Genomic DNA, 15,226 nt, shown 5'->3' on the forward strand with positions numbered 1-15,226 from the left:
AAAAAAAAAAAAAAAAAAAAAAGAGAGAAAAAAAGATAGAAACATTGCAAATAACTAAATATTAAATTTAGTAAAACAAAATATAATTAAGAAAAGGTGTCATCACTTAAATGAATGGTCCTAATCTTGTGCATATGGGAGCATCCTTCTGAAGTTTTTTCTCGTAGAGAGAGGTGCAAATTAGAGTCATTTTTGGGGAAGGGGAAATTAGATATGCTGTGAAGATTGACAAAATATTAGGGTAATTAATCTAATTGTGTATATTACGAATACACCATCTCAACATTTTTTTTTTCATTAAAGATTGACCAAATATTAGGTGTTTATTTTTTATTTTTTATTTTTAATAAATATGTAGATGCAGCATACAATACATATTTTATCCGACTCGGGAAATTTGATACAATTAGAAACTTGAGGTTCTTGATGTGCAACTATCAAAAGTTTATTTTATTAAGAAGCGAGATTTGACAAAAGGTTAATTGTATTCGCACTATAGTTTTTATTTTTTGCACCACATTTTAATTGTATTTAATATTATTAATCTTTGTTCATTATAGTATTTATGTTCCTAATGATTTTCATGTCATTCTTATTCTCAAACTCTCTATTAGTTAACCCATTTTGTATTCGATAACAATTTTATATTTAAAAGTTCGTTGAAATGGCATAAAATAATTTAATAATTTATTATCCCATCAAATTTTAAAAAATGAAATAAATGAAAAGTGCAAAAATATATTCTTCCATTATTTCAAAGTATGAAAACAAAATATTTTGATATAAATAATCATCAAGGACGAGATGCACCAATTAATAGTAGGTTTTAAATAAAAATTCAAGAAAAAAAGAAAGAAAATAATTGCTATAATAAGCAAAAAATTGAAGAGTTGAGTTACAATTAAAATGCGGTGCATCATATAAAAATTGTGGTGATAATATAATCACCCTTAATGAAATGCTTATGGCACTTCAACTTGGAATGTGCCACTTGGTTGAATGCTGGCTGTTCGATCTTGGTGCTGTTGGAGACATCTCATGTACTTTGCTGTCCAGTCAATTTGACTAGGCAGCTGAACGAACTACGATATTTCTTCTCTCTAAATTCATCTTTTCCATTTTTCTTTTGTTTTTGGTTTTGGGGTTTGAATCTTGATCGAATGATTCAAACATCTTCTTGTAATACACTATCTTGAGTGAGTGAGTGATCATATTAGAGGATGGAAGGTTTTTGGTTGGAGATTATGATGGTTGTTTTTTAGGGTATTTTATAATTCGTGATTTCATTAATAATCTATTGTACTATTTTGAAGAGTGAACATAAAATGAAGATGTAGACCGCATTGGTCAAACTTCGGTGAAGAAAATCTTGTATTTATTTTTATGACATTTCTTTGTGATGTTTTGAGATCTTTAATGCTCCATTATTATTGTTAGTTTTATATATGTTCTAGATCCAATCGTTTGGATTATGTAACTATTTTATTATTATCATTGCAATTTATAATTTTGGCATATATTTATTTTATCACGTTTTTTAATGGATAATTACTTAATAGAATCCAAAGAATAAATTCAAGAGATGTACTTATCAACGAGGGTAGTGACAGTGAGATTGATATGGTGTTGATTTATTCTTGAACTATTCCTGACCATATGAAATAGTGAGGGACATATATCATTATTCCGTTCAGCTTAGTATGTATCGTACTCTCGAAGAGAGTATTCAATCACTTATTGGGGGTGTAGGGATGCTCGTGCAGGTACTTGATGCTTGCAACTTGAGCACGTTCATTGAATACCCGGAGTAAAGATTCCACATGGATGAAGATCTTACTAATAGTGGATTGTCTCTACCTCACAATTGTGAAATTTATCCTTAAACTTGAGATCATTATGAAATTTTATATATGGATAGTCATACTTTGAAAGGATTGGATGTGGCTCTTTATGGTTGTTAATGTATTAGCATGGTCGGTTCCCAGATTTTGGGTGCCTTGTGTGATATTTTAAAGTTGTCCTTTTTATTTAAATAAAAAATATATGAAGAAAAGAAACATACATTTGAATAATATTATTTCATTGCAAAAATATAATAGTTAAATTTTTATTTTTTATTTTTTCATGAATAAGAAAAGTAAAAGTAAAGCTCAAAAGCACCTCTTGAACTTTATCAATATATTCACATATCATCAACAAAGAATCATCCAAGCTGCCAACCTCTTCATACAATTTCATATGAGCAAAATAAATGGTGATGTTACTATATAGAACCAAAAAAATTACGGTGGATCATCTTGACACAAGATTAGCACGAGTCTTGAAGATTGACTTGGGCGCTTCTATTTATAATCTGATTTGTGGGTTTATTTCTGAGTTAGAGCATCTCTATACTGATTTTTCCCAGCCTCATCTGTGGGATACATAGATCTTTGAGGTTGCTATTTCTCTAACGGAGTAGCATGTACAGGCCAATGTCCCTATTAGTCTCAACACTGCAGATAAATCATGATCATCGATCCTGCAGAGGAGATAGCAATAGCAGCAGCAGGAGGCTGTTGAAAGGCTTGAGGGCGCTGTCCAATTTTTGCGCCCCACATCCAAACTGTGTCATCGACTTCCCACTCCTATGAAAATTTTTTGCCAGTTCGACTGAGACCATCTAGGGGATTAGTTCACTGAGGCCCTGGAGTTGAGGGTTCAGTGCATGGAGACGCACACTAATAGTATACATGGTAATGTGAACTTGATACGGCATGATGCATCCAGTGTGAGCATGAAGGTCAACATGTTTATAGAGCTAACGGATAGATATGCCGGATGACTTGATGATCTGAATATCCGGGTTGATAGGGCTTGTGATATGGTTCGTGGCATGCAAGACCAGGTTGATGAGACAAATGATATAGTTTACGGCATGCAGGATTGGTTCGTACAATTTGATGAGTGTTTTTCTCGCGCATGTCTCCACATCCTCCGCCATTGACATTGGACCTATTAGGCTTGGAGGCATTCTTTCCATTTTCACCACCACCACCAGAATGATCAGGGGAGTCTTTAGTTCCCTTCTTTGCCTTTATTTTTTGAATTATCATTGTCATATTATTATACATTAAGGGTAATATACATGTTAAGTTTGGAGTTGGATGATCTTATCATCGATTATGTATAATTTGGTTTTTATTTTTTATTTTGGTGATTTTCGATTTTTACAAAATAATAAAAAAAAAAAAAAAAAAAAAAACCAGAAACATGTTCTTTTATGCTCCTTATTGCTTTTCTACATTTGTGTGGGTTAAATAGCCTTATTGATGATGATGATGATGTATATGTTGGAATTATATATTAAACTAAGAATTGGTGAAAAATTCTATATTGAGTTGACTAATGCTTATTTATGTGAAATTTGATTTAAATTGCACAGAGACTTGTGCTTTGCATCTTGAGTGACTGTTTTGGTTCATATATCGAAAAAAAAAATGGAAAATAGTGGAAGTTAATTGATAAAATCCAAGAAAACCAAGATCACATACACCTGTAAACCACTTCTAAAATAGTTTGGAGATAGTTGAACTAGTGTAGGAGAATATTGAGATGAATAGTGATTCCATGTGTAAAACTATTGTATACATTGTCTAAAGCTAATGAGATATAGATTAGGTGAAAGTCTTGAGTTAGGGGTTAGTTTTAGCGACAAAGTGTTTGATAAGGGAAATCGTACTACTAAAGTATAAAAAAGAGAAAAAGTCACTACGTTGTGAAGTTACCCTAAAAGTTCCCGATGAGGACACCAATTGAAAATTTTCAAAAAGAAAACTTAAAAGGGATTAAGCTAGTGTACAAAACAGAATACGAATAGCATAATTGAAAAAGCAAGTGCATGAAACGGAAGATGTACTATATATTACGATTAAGTCTCAAGCACTTGGTTAAAAGAACTAAACCTTTGATAAGAGATAAGTAGCTTATTTGAGTTTTAGGGGTTGATTTATTAAAAAATATAGGAGATTCCTTGTTTATTGAAGGGAGAACTTGCACTGGTAAAATCTATCCAAACTAGAGAGCTGACTATTAGGATCATCAAAGTTGCAACCTAAGAACACACCCTAGGAAAATGAGCGAAAAGTATAAGTTTGGAGGTGTGTATCTCACAAGTGGAGACACTAAATATTTGACTATTGATGGTCGGGAATTGAAACATTCATGAGCTTGTGATGTTTTACACAAGCCCTCACTTTGCCCCCTATATTTCAAAATTTAATGGGTAGAAAAATATTTTTTGGAGAATGTGTTATTGAAAAAGAAGGAAAAGTTTTTGATTTACATGTAATATTATTTTACGAAAGATTGAATTGTTGAAAATAAGAGAGAAAAAATTAAAATTTAATTTAATGAGGGCCAAACGAGGCTAAGTCTCTACACTCACACTTTGAGTTTCGCATTGAATAAGTAGAAGTTAATTTCAATTGTGATTCCAAAACTATTCATAGTATTGATATAGAAGTACAATCCTAAGGCTAACAGTATGCCATCTATCCAAGTTTTGATTACGCCAAACTCTAGTTTATTTGAGGACACACAAATTTTCAAGTTTGCAGGTAACTGTTTAGACAATAAAATTGGAGTATTTGTTGATTAATTTAACGAATAATGGCTTGATTGATTTGAATTGTATTTGGTAGGTAACAATCGATGAGAATTGTGAAATTAGAGGACAAAATAAAGAAAATAGGATTAAATTACGTAAAAGCTAAGGTCAGGGATTAAAATAAAAATAATCCAAAGTTAGCTCGGACTGGAGGAGAAACACTGGAGAGTGCTAGGACAAAATTAGATGAAAAAAATAAGAAAAGATTTGAAAAGAAATGAATAAGGGCCAAAATTGCCCATGGAGGAAAGTTTATGGACCAAATTGGTCCCAAATCACATCCTAGGCGCGCACTAACGTGTGCAGGCGTGGTGTGTACCTCCAGTGCAATAAGGAGGCATAAGAAGATGAGACTGGCCTTAAGGGTGCCTGCCCTAATCCCTTAGATGCTCACGTAGGGATGTTAATCCAACTTGGGCGCCCCATAACTTGGCCCGAAAATAGCCCGAACTGGCTTAGCTCGTGGCTCGTGTCCACCGAGCCTTTTTTCGAGCAAGGTCCATGATGTGATCCAAGAGCCGAGCCAGAAGAAGGCAAGTACGAGACGAGACCCGTTGATAATCGAAGGTGGACCGATGACGCGATCGAGGGCAAAACAAGTGAAACAAGCGATGATATTGCTCGTTCAAGAAACTATTGATGGAACCATGTTCGGGACTCAAAATGGGACAAGTTTCGTGTTCGGGTCGAAGGCCGAAACAAAATGGATCAATGCATTACAAGAAGCCGAAGAAGAGAGTGGACAGTATAACCATGCGGTAGTACTATGCGGCCACACGACATGATACCGAGAATTCAATGGCCGAAATTTTATTACCATGCGGCAGCACGAGTTATAACCATGCGACAGCATGGTTCATTTCTGGGGCGATTTTCCTTTTTTCCACGTTTTTCCTAATTTTACTAGAATTTCATTCTTAATCAAATTCCTACCATATTGGACGAATATTTTAGGAATTTTGTTAGATTATTAGAATTATATTTCCTTTTGACTTCTATTCGAGGAATAGTATAAATAGGAGATTACTTTTGATTGTAAAAACCTTTGAACTTTTGACTTTGAATTAATATTATAGAGAGAGAAATTTCTTCTTTCAATTTAATTGTTCTTCTTGAACAATCTTGGAACTTATCAAGAATTCAACTTCTTGTGGCGTTCTATCAATCGGATTGTGGGTTCTTTCAATTGTAATCAAGGGGTTTTAGGTTCTTCGCTAATCTAGGGTTCTTGGTTTAATTCTTGGGGTTCAAGATCGAAAATCGGGTTAGTATTGGTGTTCTTGAGTTCTGCATCAATCTCATTGTGGGTTTTGTAGTTTTCATTGCTACGGGGTTCGCATCAGTCCAAGTCTGAGCCGACACGTGTGACAAGCTAAAAATTTTTTTGCCCGCGATTCTACAGGCAGCTGTAGTAGTTGCCTTTTGAATCTTGCTTGCAAGCAGGAAGCATGTAGCTACCAACAAGGTAGCTTGCAAGTAGTTGTTGATAGCTACGTACTACTCTTTGATTGGATTTGATATTCAATTTACATCTTCAAGAACAAGTTGACAGTATAATGGTTAAGGAGTTGCAGTAGATCCAAGGATAGGATATTTCAAGTTTTGAAATTAATTTGTTGACTTTATTACATAATTTCTAAATTTATTTACTTAAAAAAAATTATACACGAAATATTATATTTGTGTACAATTTTAACTCTGTCTATGTTGATTGCAGTTGGTCTCAAGCTCGAAATAAGGAGGGTTGTAACTCTTTTTAATTTATATTAAGTATAAATTGCATAAAATTTATATTAGTAAAAAGAATTTAGAATTTCATGAAATTAAAAAGAGAGAGCCAGCCTGAACCAAGCCTAAAGCTTGAGCGAAGCCTCGATTTTTCATCATAGCTTTGGCTCGGTTCAGGCCAAAAAAGCCCTAGCCATTTTTTGCATGAGCCATAAATGAGTCTCGAGTCTTGGCTCATGGGCCGATTAGGCTCGACTCGTTTACATGGCTAGGCGTGTGCCCATTATTGAAAATAGAAAAAATATCAATTTCCTTTTCTTTGGAAAGTATTAGAATGTAATCTTTTGCATTCTAAGATTACATTCTATAAGAACTAAGGGACATCCATAAATTAGCATAGGTTGGTTTTAGCATTGTTTGAGCATTGAAGAGAGAGTCTATATTCAAGAGGCAAAATTTCAAATCACAAATCGAAGTTTAAAGTGAAGAATTGGAGGTTCGGTTTCTTTATAGTATTCCTTGTCTTAGGTGATGTTGTTTCTTATTCTTTTGTGTAATTTTTACACGAAAATGCTAGGTTAGACAATTTTATGTATTAGATAGAAGATGAAATCATTAAATTATAGTTTTTAATTCAAAACTTATCGTTTCTTTACTTATTCTTGTGTTTTTTTTAATAAAGACATCCACACATCTTTATATATATATGGACATAAACTTAACCTTCGAAAAAGAAACAATACAAAAAGTGAATAAAAAAGAAATTAAAGAAATAAATAGAGAAGTACTACTTTCCTGTACAACGAAATTAATGCAAAAAATGGAACCTAAGCTACAAACCTCCAAAGCTTGACAGTCCATATCTGTCAAGCTGCACCAGTGTCCTAATCTGTTGTGGTAGGTCGGATGATCCATACTCCTAATAGCGTAGGTGATCCTAACCTTCTAAAGTAAGTGAGTCTGCAACCTAGTTCCCTTCTTTGTAGATGTAGAAAACTATATAGCTATCAAAGGAGATGAGGTCTCTAATCAGTCTACGAGTGCCATAAATCTTCCATGGTCATCCGTCCCTAGTGATAAAGTGAATAGCCACTGTTGAATCTGCCTCAACCTAAATAGTTGATAACCTAATTCCATTGGCCAGTAGAATTCCATTTAGCATAGCTCTGAGCTTAACTTCCGAAATCAAACATGGGCCATGCGATGCTGAGAATGCCCTGATACAGTGTCCCCTGTGATCCATAATGATGCTTTACCACTCGTAAATCCATCCTTGACGATTCCATCAGTGTTAATTTTATAAGATCCTACTAGTGGGGTGCGCCAAACAACTATAATAGGTGTTGTGGAGGGGAGAGAGTCATAGAAATACCAAAGAGTGGTGCAAGTGTTAAGTCCCATCGTCATTGTACAACTTTAAAAGTCCTCGCATATGAAGAAAAGAAACCATGTAGTATACACTCCAAGTAATCCATTTAGCCACCATGCAGATCTCCTAATGTTTCACATCATTTTGGTCCATAAGAACCAAAATATCGGTAGAGGAATGATAGTGCAAATGTGTCCACAGCGAACATACTGTGTAGAATACCTTTGTCTTTGGAAACTCTATCTGACCTCCTCTCTTGATCTCATAGGTATCTTAAAAATGTCTTCAAAGTGCTGCCATACCTGATCGAAGATGTTACTGGCAGTGAAGATATGACTGAAGGTCTTAATCTCAGAGCAACATTGACATCGAGAAGTGAACTAACATCCAATCCTCCTCTAAATGACTACATCTACTGGAATGAGATCTTTCCATAATCTCCAATAGAAGAATGAAATAGAGATAGGCAAAATGGAGCTCCACAGTAATCGATATAAGTCCTGAGATTGGTAAACTGAATGGATTAGCTGCCATACTGAGTTAGTAGCAAAGCTACCATTCGATGTAATCCTCTAAACAATATGGTCCAAGGCACCTGCACATAAAGGTATCGCCCTATTTGCTTTACCATGTGAGGAGATAAAGCCTGTAATAATCTTCCAAAATCCTACCTAGTGTCATCAAGAAAATTCTGCACCCTCGCAGATGTGTGCTACTTGTTTGGAAATAGAGATGCCACTGTAGTATCACCCATCTAGCAATCATGCCAGAAGAACATCTGTCTTGCTCCAAGGTACAATGCAATGTGTGACTCAGTATCTAGTGCTACTTTCTTTAACCATTTCTAGGTAAGAGATATCGAGTAGGTAATCACTACAAGTGATGGATGAGTCCATCTACAATATTTGGCCAGTAAAACTAAGCCCAAAGAGAACTCCAAGGCCGAAACAACCGCCAAAGCTTCATAGAGAAAGTGTCCATCACATCCTGTAGTTTTCTAAAGCCTAGTCAACCTTCGTCTGTTGGTAGACAATTATCCTTCTAGCTCCTCCAGTTTAGTCAACATGCCTATTTCTTAGAATACCATAGGACGTATACAAAGATGCTCTCCAACTTTTTTAGTACAGCCTTAGGAGGTTGCATAATCTGAAAAAGATAAAGTGGTAGAGATGATAGTACCGATCTCAATAGAGTAATTTGGCCCCATGTGATAGTAGTTGAGAAGCCCAACTCGATGTCCTGCTCTTGACCTTCATGATAAGGTCATCATATAAAAAAACTCCTCTTACCCCCTAAAACAAGGAGACTCCCAAATAAATAAACGGCTATTGCTGATGAGTAAACTCGGTCAAGAACACAAGTTTCCCAATCCTAATATCTAATGCCCGTCTAGGTAGTATAAGGCCGCTCTTGTCTCTATTCTCTAACTGACCAAAAACCCTTTCGTAATACTCCAAATAGTCAAGGACTATCTGGATAGACTATTTTTGGCCATTGACGATATGATCATTTCATCAGCAAAGAAAGGTATGAGATAAGAGTGCCGTCTCCATGTCGATACCGCATACTAGGATAGGCCTAAAACCTCTAAGTGAGAAGGAGAGAGAAATAGTTCGCAGCAACAATGAACAAAGTAGATGGGATCACCTTGTCTAAGCCCACATGAGGATAGAACGAAACCACAAGGATGGCCATTTAGAAGCACTGAGTATTGACACTCCAAAAAGGCACTGTCTGATCCTGTCAAGCTATAATCGATCAAATCCAAACACCTCTAGTATAGAATAAATGAATCCTCAACCCATACGGTTGTATGCTATAGCCATGTCAAGTTTCAACATCGCATTCCCCCATTGCACTTTATCATCTAGTGTGAAGAAGCTCCTAAGTCAATAACACATTATCCCCTATAAGGAGACGGGGGATAAAACCACTCTGCTAAGGAGAGATAATACGAGGCAACAATGAACTCAATCTTGTTTTCAATAGCTTAGTGATCAACTTATTGAACATCATACAAAGGCTGATAGGTCTAAAATCTATCCATCGACAAGCATTATCCCTTTTCGGGAGCAAAACAATGGAGGTATCGGTAAAACATAGATGACCATCCTTGAAGAAATCAATGAGCGCATTGTAAACATCCTCCTGTATGATATCTTAACAATGCTAGAAGAATAGTGATGAAAATCCATTTAGGCCTATAATATTATTAGCATCAATACTGAAGACTATCTCTCGCACCCCTGAATCAAAGGGAGACGGTTGAGTGCTATATTATCTGCCTCCATCAACAGCCTGAGTATGATGTTTAGATGGATAGGATCCAGGGGCTGTGAGGGAGCAGATAATATAGACCTCTGAATGTCAGTAGCAGAAGATAAGACTTCTCCTACCTGAGTCTAGATACGAGATCTGGTTCTATGTTCTTGAACCATCGCGTGAAAGTATCGGGTGTTATGGTCCCACTCACATACCTAACGTGAACCGGCCTTCTATTTTTCCTCAATAGATAAAGTCGAGTTCAGAACAACCTATTTCCAATGAAATAAATCACAATGCTCAGGTGCAAGGTCATTATCAAAATCAATCTTTACCTCGTCGACCTTCTCTTCAGCCTTTCTCACCCGTTGGAAAATATCACCGAATACCCGTTGTTTCCACTAATGCAGACCCTGTTTCAGCCTAAAAAACTTCTCCCAGAGAGCAGCCATCCTCGTTAGATGAGTCAGGAGTGACTACTTTGAGAGATGAAGGCTAAGAAATCATGGTGCTTTGTCTATACATTGAGGAATCGAAAGGGACTGGGCCTTAAATCATCATTAGATGTCCACTGTAGAAACAAAGAAGAATGATTTGATAAAGTTTGATTTAGATGTCTCATAACAAGCTGTCAAAAAAAAGCTGCAGCTGTAAAGTTGACCAAAACTCTATCAAATCTTTTCATTACCTGGCCATTGGTCCAAGTATACCGACTCCTGCAAAAACCAGCATTCTCCAACCCACAATACAACATCATATCAAAGAAAGTAATAGAACCCCGATCACGAGTGCTGCGACCAGTGCGATCACTCTCATGTGCAATAACGTTAAAGTTTCCTCCAACTAGCCAAGGATCCTTCATTTGGAGGAAAATGTGGTGAAGTCCCTCCTGGTAGCAGCATCACATGAGGCATAGACAGGGATTATATAGATTGGACAAGCTAATCTGGGATCCTCAACTTTAACGTGAAGGAACTGGGAATGATCATGAATAACAGTAACAGTATAGTCCCTACATTCCAAAAAAAAAAAATAGATTTTTTTCGATTCATTCTGAACTCCAGTATCAAAGCCCAAATATCATTGAATATATGCAAACCTGTGCTGAAGAACAAAAGGCTCCAGTATAACCAAGATACTAACCTGATGAAGCTGAATTAGTCTCTTTAGGGGTCTGCAAGAAGCGATACTAGCTATATCTCTCACATACCATATGATGGCACCCTTCTGCTCAGATGTGCAACATCAGTAACCCGCAGGTACTTCTTTCGTATAACTCAAATGTAGCCGTTATCCTCGTCCATCCTGTTGGTGTACCTCAATCAATGATATATTCTCTGTATCTGACTGTTCATAATGCAGAGAAGGAATATAAGCCTCTATGTTTTGTTGACAAATAGGGGCATCAGTGCGATAAAGTATAAACCTGGTAATTATCTGACCATTGTAGTTGTAATCTCTGAGTCAACTAGTACAAGCGGTCACTAACGCATATCATGAGCTAAGGGATCTAGGTAAGTATGAGGGACATGAATGGCAATCTATGATGGAGTCAGAGTTGGTGTAGTGAAGATTGAATGATTGATTTCGATCAAGACAGCTAACTGATCCACTATAGGAGCGACTGATTGAATCACTGGAACTGCAACTGATGTTGCATCCAACTGAACTCAAAGAGTACTCAAGGGTGTATCCATATAACTTAGAACAATAATTTGAGTAATCCTGCTTGAGGAGCAACTAAGCTAATAGTTGGTGGAGCGGTGCTAACTGTAGGAGATATCGACGATGCAGTTGTATATCTCTAGTTATGTATAATACGTAGAAAGAGGAGGGCAACACTGACTATAGCTAAAACTATCTAAGGAACATGGGCACTTGAAGTGCTGGCAGTGTGTTATCTCTTTCGATTCTTACGAACAAGGGTTTACCTCTGAATGGGTTAAGCCTCAACCACATTTTCCTTACCCTTATCCTTAGCCGGGATAGTTGGTTGAGGAGTAGGGTCAACATCAGGAACAATAGGGACATGAGAGATGGTACATGTCGTATACCAAGCGTACAGTGATCATCCGTGTGCCCAATATGTCTACATCTGTAACAAAGTTTCGACTTCTTGTCATACAAGACAGCCTGCCAGCAGCCATTGAGCTTCTCCCACTCAATCCAAATTTTTTCAGAGAGATCATAATCCAAATTTATCTCTACACATACTATAGTCTCATTGGGACGACGAAGATTAGAAGCCGCCTTATCAATACGAAAAAGTAAGCTAATTGCCTTAGCATTAGCATAGAGACTGCTCTTAGCCCAATAATGAATGGGTAGTAGGGAAACGATGCCCAGATTGAAGCAATAGGGGTTTCCTATTGTGAACTAAAACTTGGAGTCCATTTAGAGACTCTCATAGGAGAACCATCAATGTAACATGTGGGTTTGAAAAATAACTGTGTAATCATCTTTGTACTCTAAATGAATCAGAGTGTGAGTCGCACCAATCAAGCGAATAGTATAATCACCACGAAATCTAAAATGCGAGAAATTATCACGCACCTTAACCATAGATGGCCTATGGTGCACAAATTTGCCAACAAGCGTAAACTTGTATGGCACAACTAGAATATCCTCATCTAACTCCATAAATAGGACTGCAGGCTCATCGTGATGAATGAAGGGCTCTCTTGATACAAGCCTATGACCAGTAAATTCTTGTGGTGCTCTAAAAACATGAGCAAAAGATTTCCTCTAACTCTTTTTTCTCCTAAGAGATAACTTGCACATTACCTATTGTAGCAGCATAAGACTTCGGACCAGTGGGTGTAGCACGAATAGTTGTATTACCCCGTGGTGTTGGTTGTGGTTGCCTACGTAGCGAAGGAAGACTCGAATTTGTGGTTAAGGCAGTCTGAGACTTATTAGAAGCCATATGGTTAACCTTAAGGATCTTTCCATGCTCTAGAATCACTGAGATAGTACTCAAATTCGCAAACCATTTAGAAACAACAGAGAAAATTGTCTCGTTATGCGTGCCAGTTGACACGCTTCCCAATGCATCATAAGCAACCAATTAGGGCCAACGTAAGATTTCGATGACATTGGTTGGAGTGGAGGTTTCCCAGGGGTTTTCAATTGCTATGGGATCAATGGCGGTATCAAATTGGGCAAATTTTGCATAGAAATCAAATGTACATCAACATCTGTTTGCATCTTCTATGGCACAAATTCCAATGCATCACTTTCAACCAAAGTAGAGGTGCTTTCTAAGTTTTGTAGGCCTGCTAGATCTAATGGTGGTGTCAATTTGTGCAAATTCTATCCTGAAGTAGAAGAAATTGGACCGGAGACTTGCATTGCTCGAAGGTCAACATTTAAGCCTAAAATTCGACAAACAAGAGCTGTAATATTAGCAAGTGAATGATTAATTAGTGTCGTTTGATGATCAATTTCAATTTTCCCATGTTGATTTGTAGGTTGGAGTAGATTTGGTGGTCAGTTGAAATAGTGTCGAGTGGCATTTCAGTCATATCAGATGCAAGTTTACTAATTGGCTGATTTGAGATAAATTGACGAAGACCCATATGTGCATTTTGTTCGCCATGATGAGTAGAAGATGATGGTGGTGCTCAACCATGATTCTCAATGTCGACACCGAAATCTGGGATGCAAAATGCGTGGTTCGCTGCCTTTGAACTGGGAGAAGAATCGATATGATTTAAAATGTTTTTTGATGATATGGGACCATGAGATAGCTCGCCTTGATTAGTATGAGAAGCCTATAATGCAGTTTGGCTATGTGTATTGAAGGGTTTGCCGGAATTCATGTTGAAACCATATTTGAGGGCATGTTTTTAGCCTAAATTTAATCTGATTTTGGAACTGTTATGACAGGTTTTTGGTGGGGTAGAAATCTGGTGGTTTGTCGACGGTATGGTGGTCGAATTTGGAGTAAAAGATGGCGACTTCATTTGGGGTATTTTTATAAATGGCCCAGTCAAATAATTCACAACTATTTTAGGACCAACTTACTATAAAAAAGTTTTTGACGCCTTTTTTATGTGAAAATATCCGATTTATCTTTCCACATGTTGATGAAATATCCCAAATGCCCTTAGTATATAATGGTCAAAATGCCCAATTTTCAGATTATAACTGTTAGTTTTGTTTTTTAGAAATTCCAGCTTCTTTTTCTTCTTTAGTTTATCTACAATCTTTACTTCTTTGTTCATTTTTCTTTTCTAGTTTTACTCAAAATATAAAGAAGCACATTCAAACTACAAACCCTTATTTTTCTACATTTTATATTGGTAAGATATTCTTCTCACTTTTAGTTATTTTTTAATCTTTTTTTTATTTGTATATATATTCATTATCATTTTTGTTTATTTAAGTATATGAATTCATTTTTCGATCTCAAGTGACTTTGAAAAGTAGAATCTCGTAAATTTTAGTTACAGAATTGGAATGGACGTTTTAAACGACTGTGGTCGTTTTAAATGACTCCAGGATTTTAAACCACTATGGTTGTTTAGTCGTTTAAAACAATCATAGAAACGTCTTCAATCACTTTAGATTACAATAATTGATTATTTTTTAACTTTCTAAAATCTTACTATTCTAATTAAAGATATGGACTCAGCAACATGGATTGCCATATTTTATTTTGGTGATTTTATTAATGATGATGAAGGAAAATGGATGTGGAAACGAAACGAGGATGATAAAATGGTGGAATGAGTTCCAATATCTTTAGATATTTCATGTCATGATCTGTATTGTGAAGTGCTAAACATTTGCAAAGTTGATTCATCTTCACATGAAATTGAGATGAGATTTCTTCTACCTACAAATTGACAGTTTTTAGTTTCAATTAAAATTATTTCAGATAGGCAAGTGCAGTGGTTGCTATCTTTCAACAAAAGAAATTCTCATTGTCCAATTTTTGTAATTCTTGTAACCAAAGATCTAGTTGACTATCCACAAGAAGAAGACAAGGATTCATTTTATGAAGTAGAAGATGATGAAGTTCGTTTTAAAATGCAACATAAAGGCAGAAATCTTCATTGTGAAATGCAAACAAATGATAACAATGAAGTTGATTGGACTAAGAATATTAATTGGGATGACTTGGAGATAGTCGAAGACAAAGATGTGGATATTACTAAAAATGATAACACTATTGTTTTTCTACACATGGATCCGAGATGCTTTAAAACAATAGA

The 15,226-nt window shown here is 36.1% G+C and overlaps 1 long non-coding RNA gene across 1 annotated transcript in view; it reads right to left on the minus strand.

Moving 5' to 3' along the window:
* Nucleotides 1-11,795, minus strand: part of LOC111383692 — a 23,352-nt gene extending 11,557 nt beyond the window's left edge. The window contains exons 1-4 of the long non-coding RNA XR_002700780.1: nt 11,434-11,795; nt 11,151-11,354; nt 10,696-11,019; nt 10,343-10,578 (exon numbers count right to left, since the gene is read on the minus strand). This is a non-coding gene — a long non-coding RNA (uncharacterized LOC111383692). The remainder of the gene's footprint in view (nt 1-10,342; nt 10,579-10,695; nt 11,020-11,150; nt 11,355-11,433) is intronic.
* Between the last annotated feature and the right edge of the window lie 3,431 nt (nt 11,796-15,226).

This window comes from Olea europaea, unplaced genomic scaffold (genome assembly GCF_002742605.1).
Source record: "Olea europaea var. sylvestris unplaced genomic scaffold, O_europaea_v1 scaffold274, whole genome shotgun sequence".
Classification (NCBI taxonomy): Eukaryota; Viridiplantae; Streptophyta; class Magnoliopsida; order Lamiales; family Oleaceae; genus Olea; species Olea europaea.